We start from the raw sequence: 12,587 nt of genomic DNA on the forward strand, positions 1-12,587 counted from the left end.
TGATTTAGATAGCCAACTTTCAACTGAATCAAAAGCATCATGAGTGATTTTTTGAGTAATGAGAAGGTAGGAGCACAGCAGATTAGAGTGGAGTCATCAGCATATTGAATGACGGAGGTATTTTTTGCAGCAATGAAAAGCGAGTTAGTATATATGTTGAAAAGAAGTGGACCTAGAATGGAGCCTTGAGGTCCTCTTATAGTTACAGGAAGGAAGCAGCAGTAAGTTTGTTGCCATTTGACAGCTTGTTGCCTATTGGAAAGGTAGCAATGAAACCAAGATATGGAAGACAGAGAGATGTTTAAGCATGCAAGTTGTGTTAAGAACTTTTGGTGAGGCACAGAATTTTGAGAGATCAAGAAAAATAGAGGAAACAAAGTGAACTTTATTTATTTCAGAGTTTACCTTGAATGTAAAACTAAGTAAGGCTGTTGTTTGGGTCTAAAGTCATATTGGATATTTCTAAAGAGGTTATTAGTGGTTAGATATTTCTTAAGTTGTGTGTGTATGCATTTGCAAGGATTTTGGCTAATGGAGAGAGTATAGCAATGGGTTGATAGCTAGAGAATTCAGCAGATGTCCTTCCCTTATGAAGTCGAATAACATACATGCTTTTTCAGAGAGCAGGGATTGTGCTTTCTGTTATAGAGTGACTGATAAGAATGGATATAGGATATGACAGGGAATATGCTGCAATGACAAGTATTCTGCAGGACTACTGCCAGACGATAATGAAAAGGGGGTTACATTTTAAAGGAGCTTTTTATAATGAAAAGGGGGTTACATTTTAAAGGAGCTTTTTATAATGAAAAGGGGGGTTACATTTTAAAGGAGCTTTTTATAATGAAAAGGGGTTACATTTTAAAGGAGCTTTTATAATGAAAAGGGGGTTACATTTTAAAGGAGCTTTTATAATGAAAAGGGGGTTACATTTTAAAGGAGCTTTTATAATGAAAAGGGGGTTACATTTTAAAGGAGCTTTTATAATGAAAAGGGGGTTACATTTTAAAGGAGCTTTTTATAATGAAAAGGGGGTTACATTTTAAAGGAGCTTTTTATAATGAAAAGGGGGTTACATTTTAAAGGAGCTTTTTATAATGAAAAGGGGGTTACATTTTAAAGGAGCTTTTTATAATGAAAAGGGGGTTACATTTTAAAGGAGCTTTTTATAATGAAAAGGGGGTTACATTTTAAAGGAGCTTTTTATAATGAAAAGGGGGTTACATTTTAAAGGAGCTTTTTGTTGGTAGAGACGGATACAGTTTGGGAAGAAAAGTTAGGATAGTGGCTATGTGGAATGTTATCATTAATGGTTTTATATCACAATAAGCAAATATCAGGGTCACATTTCTGGACAAGTGTCCAGATAAGAAACAAAAAATCCTTAAGGGTAGGTGTCATTAAAAAAAATCTCTAACCAAAGATCGTACACAAATAGGTTCATAGGTTCATAGGTAGGTACTAGGCTATCTGCCCGAAGGCATTTATAAGTATAGCCAGAATGTGTTGGCTTTTGCTGCCCCCTTAGATTAGTTCCCTGTGCCTCTGTCCTGCAGAGCCACTGAAGTGATCCCCGGGGTAAACTTTCTGTTTTCCATCCACTCATCAAGGTTTCTTTTGAAGAGTGTTAGCGAGGAGCTCTGCTAATGTAGATTGGAATCTTGTTCCAAAGCATGGCAAGTCTCTGGGACAGGAATCTGTCCCTCCAGCACGTCCTATTTATTGTTGTGGTGAGGTTTAGATGCCTAGAGCATGTGGCTCAAGAGGATAAGGTTTTCTTTAGGTGGAGCATGTCCATCAATTCTGGGTTGGACATGGCCTTGTATGTCAGGCAGTGATCACCTCTAAGTAGGCAGTATGCAACATTTGAATGTCTCTACCTCTATCTCTGTCAAATGTCACATTACTCTTTACTGAGGGGAATCCCAGAAAGTTTGGCAATTTCATATAAAGGGTAGCAATAATTTCTGAACTCATTAGCTCAGAATCCAACAATATGCTCCAGTATTACCAAGCCAAATCAGGAATAACAGCAGACACTGACTTTATCATGTCATCTTTGTTTATGTTTCTCCATAAATTTATGAATTTGAAAATCTATTCTCAATAAATTTTCTAGCTATAATGTAATTTCATACTGATTTTACCTCACATGAGCTGTCTTTGGAATTGTACTTTTGACTGTAATAAAAAACATTCCCTTCCATTCTTTTATAAAACAGCTTTTAAAGAACTTCAGTTCCATTTTAAAGTCTCTATAACCAGCTAGTTTACCCTTGACCCAGTGTACTGGGCCATAAATATGTAAGATATACATTCAAATTATCTTGGTATAACAGTTCAGCTTCCTCTGACCACATCATAAATAAACTGTCAATTTACCTGACTATAGATTAATATTGGTTATAGAGACATTCATAACAGAGACAAATGCATGATCTACCTCATGTTCCAAATATTTGTTTATTTTTATAGAGCTTTATTGCAAACTTCACCAATAACAGTGAACATGAGGCAAACAACACATTTTTAAATGTTCAAGCAAGTTATGAAAAATAAACATTTATACATTCTCATGTTCTATTTTCCTTTTAAATTATGCCTTTCATAGGTTTTGTTTCATACCATTTCTTACTTGTCCACCTCTTCTTTTAATTTACATCTTCTGTGGCACAAATATTTATTGGCATATTCAGGGATAAAACTTTCTACAGTCTATTTACCTTACTTTCTGATTCCAGTTTTCACAAACAAAAGTGAAGTATATTTCAAAACAGTTTCTACTAAAATCAAACCTGCCTGAATATGTTAATGAGTGGATATCATATCTTACACTGCATTTGTTTCAGAGCCTCAGCTCCTTATTTCACAGTGGTGTCAGTTGCTCAACAGATTGTACACTAAAATCTAATAAGATTTCATGAGGCTATAGGGTCTAGTCCAACACCAGGTACTTTGATTTATATGTTGATACTGCAGATCAGTATAAGGCGGGTGCTGTATTCTTGAGGTACCATACTTCATACCCTAACATTAACCCTAACCTGTTTCATCCAGAACTGGTTATAATATAAGTGGATTCTAAAGATTCCATGATACTTGCTAATAAAGGGTAAAGATATTTTAAAACAATCAAATCAAAGGAGTAAAATAAAAACAAAACTGGCTGCAATCATTGAAAGAAGTTAACTGTCTTCCTACTATGTGCTTTTTTATTATTTGGATTAGCAGTCCAAACCTTTGTGCTAAGAAATTACCATAAATGCATCTTTTGCTCTTTAAATCCACCCATGTTTATTGAGTACCCACCATGTATAATGCAGTACTTATCATGATTTGCGAGTACTTTATTTCTGCAATTGTTGTACACCATTTGTAATGCCACCTTGCAGTTATACCATCATTTCTGGGGGAGGGGGTCAAACTACATGTTAGTTATTTGTTCAATCACTTATCTGCATTTGCTAATAGTGAGAGTTCAGCTGAGAAAATCCCTCAGTGGAGGCCCAAGGGGAAAAGCTCCAAGTAGTTTCAAATGTCATCACTTCAGATATGGTTCGTTTAGAATTTGATTTCCATTTTGTAGTCACTGCACTTTTGTCGGCCACCACAATTAAAATTAACAAGGCCTTACTATGTCTGCAATTTAGATCCTGTATCCCAGTTAAAAAAAATAATTTCCTTAGTTACATTCATTAGCTCACCGAGTATTGTTGACAAGGCACTCTATAGGAAATTTAAAGTCTGCCAACTGAATGCACTCTGAAAAAAAATGGTCCCATGTATCTCTTCCCCATTATACCTCCAACATTTGCCATCTACCTGAGGAAAAATTCTTTGCAGTCTGCCAGAGATATAAAAAATAGCCATACAAACACTTCCATGCAAAAAATCCTAAAATTTCCAGACTTTGTTGCATATTTGGCATATATATATATATATATATATATATATATATATATATATATATATATATATAAATCCTCCCATTATTTCTTTATGAATTGCTTAACTAATCTCTCTTTGTAATCTTTTCTGACCTCCTCTTTTTGATTCCTATAGTTATCATGCAATATTGTATATGCCCTATTTAATTATACCTTTTTAACAGCAACTTCTGTTCTAGAGTCAACTAAAAAATCAACCAGTGCAGGTCTTTCACTTAGGATTCCCGTATCCCTTTCTCTTTGCCTATACGTTGATACCAATCCCTGATAGGGAAGGCAATCTCTAGCCTGCAGTCCAGATGTCTTCATGGCCTCTTCCCATACTATTACCTTTCACTCACTAATTATTTGTTCCCAATATCTTGGTTCCTTAGTCAGCTTCCTCCAGTGAATTCCCATCCCCCTCTTGCCTATGCTCTGTACACATAATTGCAGTCATCTCTATCAGCAGAATCTCCTTTCTCAATTCCTGTGTTGGTTTAGTTCTTAGTATATTTTCTGTTATTTTATAAATATAATATTCGGTATGATTGGTGTTATTCTCCTTAAGGATCTGCATCCAAAATCCCACTCTTTCCTTATTTTTTCTCCCCTGATTCATCACCATCCCTTTCCACTCTGAATTATTACTTTCTGTTTGTGTTATGTATAACAGCCTTAATGTGTAGCTTTAAAATATCCCTTCAAATCAGATCATCCAAAACCACCTTGTTCAATTGGAAGGATCAACTTATCTCACTTGAGTCTTGCCGTCTTCCCCTCCCAAATAAAATCCTTCAACTCTTTATTAATTACTATCCATAACTTTTCCTCTGTTTAATAAAATATGCCTGACCTGTATATAAAACTAAAGGGAATCAAAACATTTTACTGCTTATATGTTACTACACATATCCATAGACAAGAGCTTCCAGTTTCTCACTTTTTGTAGTATCTTTTGTTTAGTCTATTCTCACATAATCTTAGCTGCCATATCAGCATCACTTTCAACCCATACTACTAAATACTTCATTTTAACATGTCCCCATAAATATGGATATTGCTCAACTAATTCATGTGTTCATACATAGTTTACAACTATAGCCTTTGTTTTATTGTCATTAATTTTATATCCTGAAAAAAAAAACTGTCTCAGAATGTTTCACAACATTGAGATGTCCTTTTCTGGTTTTATCAGGTACAAAATAATATCACATGCAGATAAAGCCAACTTTTTTGAATATCATAAAAATTGATATCCTTGAATTTCTGAGCCCCATATTTTCTTTGCCAATGATTATAAATATAACACAAATAGCAAAGGGGAAAGAGAAACCCCCCTGCGTGCTTCCTCTGTTCACACAATTTATCAGAGAGGAATCCTCCCACTTTGATCTTTGCCTCTGATCTCTCACGCATCTTCCTAATTAACCATATTATTGTATCAGGAAATGCAAATGCTTCCATTGCCCTACTCACGAAATTCCAGCTTACTCTATCAGATGCTTTCTCTGCACCAAGACCTACCAACAACAGCAATGTTTTCTTACATTCTGTTTCCATCTGGATTGTGACAACACTCTTCTTCTCCCCTTCAAAGACTCAAGCTAGTTTTTCAAGTGACCCTTGAGAAACTTTGCTTGAGAGGGATGAGCCTAACTGGGAATAGATTATCCTATTCCTTGTCTTGACAGCCCATCTGCATTGGCATTACTAACCCCACTGCAGTGCTCACTGTCATACCATATGCCCGCAACCTTAGACTCCACCTTAGTAACCTGGCATGTTGCTGGCTGAATCGCTGAAGCCATCTTAAGGAATTGTGGCCTGTAACTACAGTGAATTTCCTTCCATACATATAAGGATGAAGTCTCTGCAGTGCCCACACTATGGCTATGCATTCCTTTTCTACAGCTGCATAGCATTCCTACCTGGGTTGGAGCATATGATAAACCACTAGGTGCTTTTCTCCCTCTGAGGAAACCTGGCTGAGTACAGCCCCCACCCCAAGGTTTGAAGCATCCACCTGCACAGCAAATTCTTTTCTGTAATCTGGACTGGCTAACACAGGGGGTCCTCCCAAAGCTCCTTTAAGCTTCTGGAATGCCTGCTCACATGCTGGGGTCCACACTACCTTATCTGGCCAGTTTTTCTTGTCGGGTCCATGAGGGGAGCAGCAATGGTACTATAATTGGGGACAAACTTTCTGTAGTACCCTGCTGTCCCTAAGAATACCCTCCTATTTTTTGGTAACAGGGGCAGTCCATACCTAAATGGCTTCCACTGTAGCAGGTTCTGGCCTGATCTTACCACTCCCCACTGTATGTCCCAGGTAGAAGACCTCTGCCATACCCACCTGATATTTACTTGGCTTAATGGTCAACCCTGTCCTCTGCAGTCTGCCCAGCACCTCCCTGATGTGCTGAAGGTGCTTTTGCCAGGAATGGCTGTAGATGGTAATATCATCCAGGTAAGCAAGTTCAAATTCTCCTGCTAGGATATGATCTACAAGCCTCTAGAAAGTTGCTGGGGCATTTTTCATCCCAACAGGCATCTTCATAAACTCATACAAGCCAAAAAGAGTCACAAAGGCTGACCTCTCTCTAGCGATGGGAGTCAATGGCACCTGCCAGTAGCCCTTGGTCTGATCAATAGTGGTGAGATACTTAGCCCCACCCAGCTGCTCAAGGGCTTCATTTGTCCTAGGCATGAGGTAAACATCTGACTCTGTGTGACTATTTAGTTTCCTGTAGTCCACACAGCACCTGGTGCTGCCATCTTTCTTTGGTACCAGCACCACTGGGAAGGCCCAGGGACTGCTGGACTCCTGGATTACCCCCAGTTCCAACATTTCCTGTATCTCCTCCCTCAGAGTCCATTTGACTCTCTCAGGCACCCTATAAGGGGGCCTGCTTGATAGGCCTTTGGGGTCCTGTAGCCACATGGTGCTGCACCAGGTGGGTGCACCCTGGTTTCCCAGTGAACACGTCCCCAAACTCCTGTAACACTGCTCAGATTTCTAGACCCTAGGTAGGGGATAGCTGTTGGAACATTGCTACTACTTCCACTGAGGTGTCAGTCCGAGCCTCACTGAGGAGATCAGCCACCAGATCCCCCTCAGACTCCTCCTGCCATCCACTGCAAATACTCAGCACAAGGGTCTCTCTATCATGGTAAGGTTTCATCATGTTAATATGGTACAATTTGTGCCCCTGCCTCTTGCCTACCAGTTCTACCATCTAGTTAACATCACTGAAATTCCTTACCACTTTGAATGGTCTCTCCCAAACTGCCTGCACCTTGTTGTATCTGACAAGAATGAGAACCATAACCTGCTAGCCCAAGGCATACTCTCTAGTTCAAGCATTCCTGTCATACCAGACCTTATGTTGGACTTGTGCCAGATTCTCCTGGGCCAAGCCCATGAGTTCCCTGAGCCTTGTCCTGTGGTTTAGGACATATGCCACAAAAGACTTCTTGTGAGAGTCACACTCACCCTTCCACTCATCACAAATCATATCTAGAGGTCCCCTCACCCTATGCCCATGCAGCAACTCAAAGGATGAAAATCATGTGGATTCCTGGGGCACCATTCTGTAAGCAAACAGCAGAGTTGGCAAATATTTGTCCCCTAGCTATTAAACTGGTCTGCAAATGCCCATAGCATGGTCTTTAGCATAGAGTTTAACCTCTCTACCAGACCATTAGTCTGGGGATTGGTAGGGGCTGGTCTTTGGGTGCTTCACCCCACAGCACTCCCACAGACAAGCTAGCAGGTCTGACATGAAATTGGCACCTCTGTCAATCAATATTTCTTTTGGCAAACCTGCCCTGTTGAAAATCTCTAAAAAACATTTGCCACCTTTTCAGCCTCAATGGAGGATAGAGCCACCACTTGGGAGTATCTGGTAGCATAATCTACTACCACTAGGATATACTTCTTCCCTGTGAAACTTGGGGTACTCAGAGGCCCCACAACATCCATAGCTACCCTCTGAAATGGCTCCTCAATCACAGGCAAAGGCATAAAAGGAGCTTTGACTTTGTCTCCTGCCTTGCCTACTTTTGGGCACTGCTCACAGGTCCTGCAGTACCCTGTTACATCTCTGGAAATCCCAGGCCAATAAAAGTTCTGCATAATAAGTCTCTTGGTATGCTTTATGCCCATATGACCTGCAAAGGGAATGTCATGGGCTATGGTTTGAAGTATCAGATGGTAGGCTCTGGGCACTACCAAATGCTGTATTACCTCACCTTCTAGCCCTCCGTCAGGGGTCCACTCTATATACAGTAACCCTTTGTCCCGGTATGCAGATTCCCCTTTACCTTAAGAATCATGCACCTCCTTGGCTACCTCCCTCAAGCCTTTTAATGTAGGGTCTGAGAGTTGAGCCTGTCTCAATTCTCTCCTTGTAACTCTTCCTAGCTCCCCTTCCACAGGAAGTCCACAGGAAGTCTGGGATCCTCTGATACCAATGCCTCACTATCAGCCTGGGTACTACTACTCACCTCTGCCCTTGCAGTCACTCTGTCCAAGGAAATATCAGTACCCACCAGCAGCTGTGTCTCACCTTCTGTCTCACTCTACAGGGTAGTTCCCGCTCTGAAGTAACCACCTCACCAGTCCTGGCTTCAAGTGTGCAGTTTATCTGGGTCCTCCCCAGGCTACCAGACCCATATGCCTGTCTCCAAGCCTGACTGCGTGTAACTGCATGCACACAAGGTAATGCATTCTCAGAATCATTCCCTATCAGGACATCTGCAGGGATATCCTCAAATGAACCTACTTGCTTGCTTCCTTTTCCACCCTCTAAGTCAAGGTGAACCCTAGCCAAAGGTATTTGGAATGGGGTGCTTTCTAAAGCTCTGACTGGAGTAGACTGCCCAAACAAGTAGTACTCCTCCTTAACTATTGCAGGCTTTACAATGGTTAAGTCAGAGGCAGTGCTTCCCAGCTATTAAGATAGGATATTACTTCTGGTGATAGTTTGGTACCCTTTTTGTCTCCAGAGAATTTATTGTTGGCATTCTGCCATTCCCACTTGCTGGCTCCCCCACCTTTTGTCCCCCCCTTGCCTCCATGGACATCTGTATGCTACATGGCCCCACTGGATACATTTAAAACATTTAACCCTTGATCCTGGCTGTGTACCTGAACTAATGGTGTGCTGATCAGGTTCTGAGAAATAAAACTATTAAATTATCACCCTCTGTAAATTGCGGAAAAAAATTACTGAGCTTTATTGCTTCTGAGTTTGGTATTTCCCTTCCCCATTACCTCCATGACCCTGGTGAAGAGTCAGCATCTCCTTTTCATGTTGCCTCTGCCTCTCATTTTCTTCAGCTTCCAGATGTCTCAGTCTCTCTGCTGATAATAATGCCATCTGTTTCTTCTTTTTTTCAGCCTCCAAACACCACAGTCTCTCTGCTGATTCTAGTTCCAACCATTTAGCCTCCAGTTCAAGTCTCTTTAACTCCAGATGGATTTTTAAGTCTTTTGAGGCAAAGTTGAACTGTCCATTTTCTGAGAGTTTATATCCCCAAGGCCACTCCGGCTGTCTTTCTGGTTGCTGATCTGTGATGCAGCTGTGGTTAAGGCTGCAATAATTTCTCCTTTAGTCAGGTTGGCATGCCCCAATGACATATAATTATTTACAACATTCTAGCTAGCTATGCTGGCAGTATCTCCTTTTGTCACATGGATCATCATTGTTCTACTGATGCTGTTAAACATTTGCCTTGCCTCCACAAAACCACACTGATCCATATCTATCAATTTCAGCAACACTTTAGTCATTCTTTTAGCCATTATAGAGATAAACACATTATAATCATGGTTTAAAAGTGGAATGGGCCTACATGAAGCTGGATCTGATGGGTCTTTAACATCTTTAGGTATTACATCCACCACAGCTTTTTCCAGGATGTTGGTGCTTCTCCTCCTTTTAAAATACTATTAAATGAAGCCTTCTAAATCTTTAGCACTTTCTTCCATCTTAGCTTCCAAACTTCCAACAGAATACCACCTATTCCTGGAGACTTTCCTACAAATTGGTTATACGTCTCCATTTTTATCTCATCTCCTCATCTTAACTGTTAATTGCTGAGCCTCATCTACCTCTAACTTTGGTATATTTAAGTCTTCCATAAATATTTCCATTTGTGCTTTTTTTTTATTTTCCAATTTATCTGCTTTATATAAATGTTCATAATATTTCTGAAATATCTCTAATGTCTCTACAGGATATTTGGTTATTTTTCTGGTTACAGGCTCGCTAAGTTTGGCAACAACCATTTCTACTTTCTGTTGCTCAAGTCATTGTGCCAAAAATCTTAACAGCAATCTTTCTAAACGAATGCATATTACCCAGGTAGTCTCTTATTTTCTCTTTAGTGCTCTGCAATTGTGCCTCATTTTCTTCTGTGAGATTCCCCTTACTCTGTAATACTTTAACATTTGTCAGCCCCTCTAAATAATTCTTGTTACTTCTTAACCATATCTCTTTTTCTTTTATTTCTATCCTGTTTTTAAATTCCACTTTCATTTTATACCACTCACTGGCTATAACTTCTGGAGTATCTCATCTTTACTTCATTGCCATGGCTTTTTATCTTAGTAATTATTGTTGCATGATCTGAAACAGTAATCGCATATGTGTCAAAGTTCTCAATTAAATGCACATGCTCCTGTGAAATATAATTTTTGCTAGTTTAGCCCAGTTATTATACCCTGGAGAATAATATGTAAATTTTTTCCAGGTTACTACTACTGAATTCACACTTTCTATACCAAATATTTTCATAAATGTCTTCAGAAATCTACCTTCTTTTGTTATAGTTCCCTTCTAGGCCCCTAGATACATCCTCACTGTTGCAAATCAAATTCCAGTCCCCACCTATAAGTAATATTCCTTGCTGAAAGCTGATTATTTCTCCCAAACATTTCCTAAGCTCAATAATAGCTGTTTTAGATGGAATATAAATACATGCCAGTGTAATCCTCACCCCTTGCCAGTATCCCCTTAACTATCACTAATCTGCCATTATTATTATTATGTTTTCCCATTCTATTGTTATTGTAGCTCCTCTAGCAATTAATATAAGCACTCCTATTTTCCTTTATCCTTGATAGTCTGCTGAATATCCATCCTGAGATCCTTTCTTTGTCAAATTTACATGCTCAGTTCTTTCCAAATGTGTCTCTTGTAGCATTGCTATTTGCGCTCTACATTTCTTAATATAATTAAGTGGTCTTTCTTTTTTGTCTGTACCTGTGAGACCATTCACATTCCAAGATAACATGGAAAGTTATGATACGAAGTCAGTATTCCTACTTATTATATATGACAGCTTTTATATATGTCTATTTCCAGCTTTTGAGATGCATGCACCCACTAATGTTTGGCAGGTTGATCCTTTATACATTTTTTTATCATCAACATTGGAACCTATGTCACATTTTACAAGACTTTTTTGTTTTAATGGAAACCCTCAAGCAAAAAAAGTACTCCCCAGAACACCACAATAACCTGTTAACTAAATACAAACACACAAAACTATATATATATATCTTCAAATAATGAAGTTTAACTATGCTAATATGAACAATTATCACAGTTAGACAGCTGCAGATACAGGCCTTAATTAACCTAAAGTTGAGGTTATCCATGCTAAGATGCATCTTACTGCTTGTGCTTTTACTTACTCTAATTGGTGTCTGTTATTTTTTATCTTTATTCCTTTCCAAGATGTAAAAAAACAACTTGCAAGCATTCAAAAACATTAACTTTTAGCCTTGAAGAAACACATGCTTTGGTTTTCTTTTATTGTATCAGCTTGTATACATGGAAACATGAGAAAAAACATAGTCTTCAGCTGTAGGCTTCTAAAGACAAGCTGAAACATTTTTGCTAAAGGAAAACTTTTCATTATAGTCAGTGTTCTCTTATTTACTTGTTTCTACTTGTTACTACATTAAGCTAATGGTCTTAATCCAGACATTCTCCTATGCAAATGTAAGAGAAAACATATCAATCTTATACTCAGCCAGCCTTTCCTTCATTTTGACTTCTGATTTTTTAAATTTTATCAGCTCACCTAAATATCTGTTTAAAGCTTCTTCCATTTTTTCCAGCCTTTTGTTATCTGAGTTGATATGTTTCTTCACTGTTTCATTTATTTTCATCAACTCTGAGTGCATTTGACTTATTTTTTCCTTTAGATTAATGGAAGCCATGTCTTGTACCAAATCTGGAGATTGAACTGCTTTTCGCTGAACAGCTGCAGGGTTCATCCCAGTCATTGCTTTCTCTTCACCTTTTCTATCTGATTTTCTTTCAAGCTCTCTTGGTTTCTTCTCTGCTGGCATCTAAGCTGTGTACTTACCAGGCAGTAGCTGAATTTAATAAAAGTGACAAAGTTATTGGCCCTTGTTTTTCAGTTTCTTTTTTCATATGGGGAGAGCTGAAGTTATGCTGTTGATCAGTGTGCAGCCATCTTATAAAGTTGCAATTTAGCATGTTTTTGATTTATTTATTTATGCAGAAAAATGTTCTGCCTTGGATTTCCAAATGTCACCATGGTGGTGCTGTAATAAGACAACTTGACATCAAAAGGCAAAAACATTGTGGGTGCTATTCCTTTCATAATTACTATTTTGTA

Source organism: Protopterus annectens, chromosome 5.part1 (assembly GCF_019279795.1).
Source record: "Protopterus annectens isolate FY-2018-M chromosome 5.part1, PAN1.0, whole genome shotgun sequence".
Classification (NCBI taxonomy): domain Eukaryota; kingdom Metazoa; phylum Chordata; order Ceratodontiformes; family Protopteridae; genus Protopterus; species Protopterus annectens.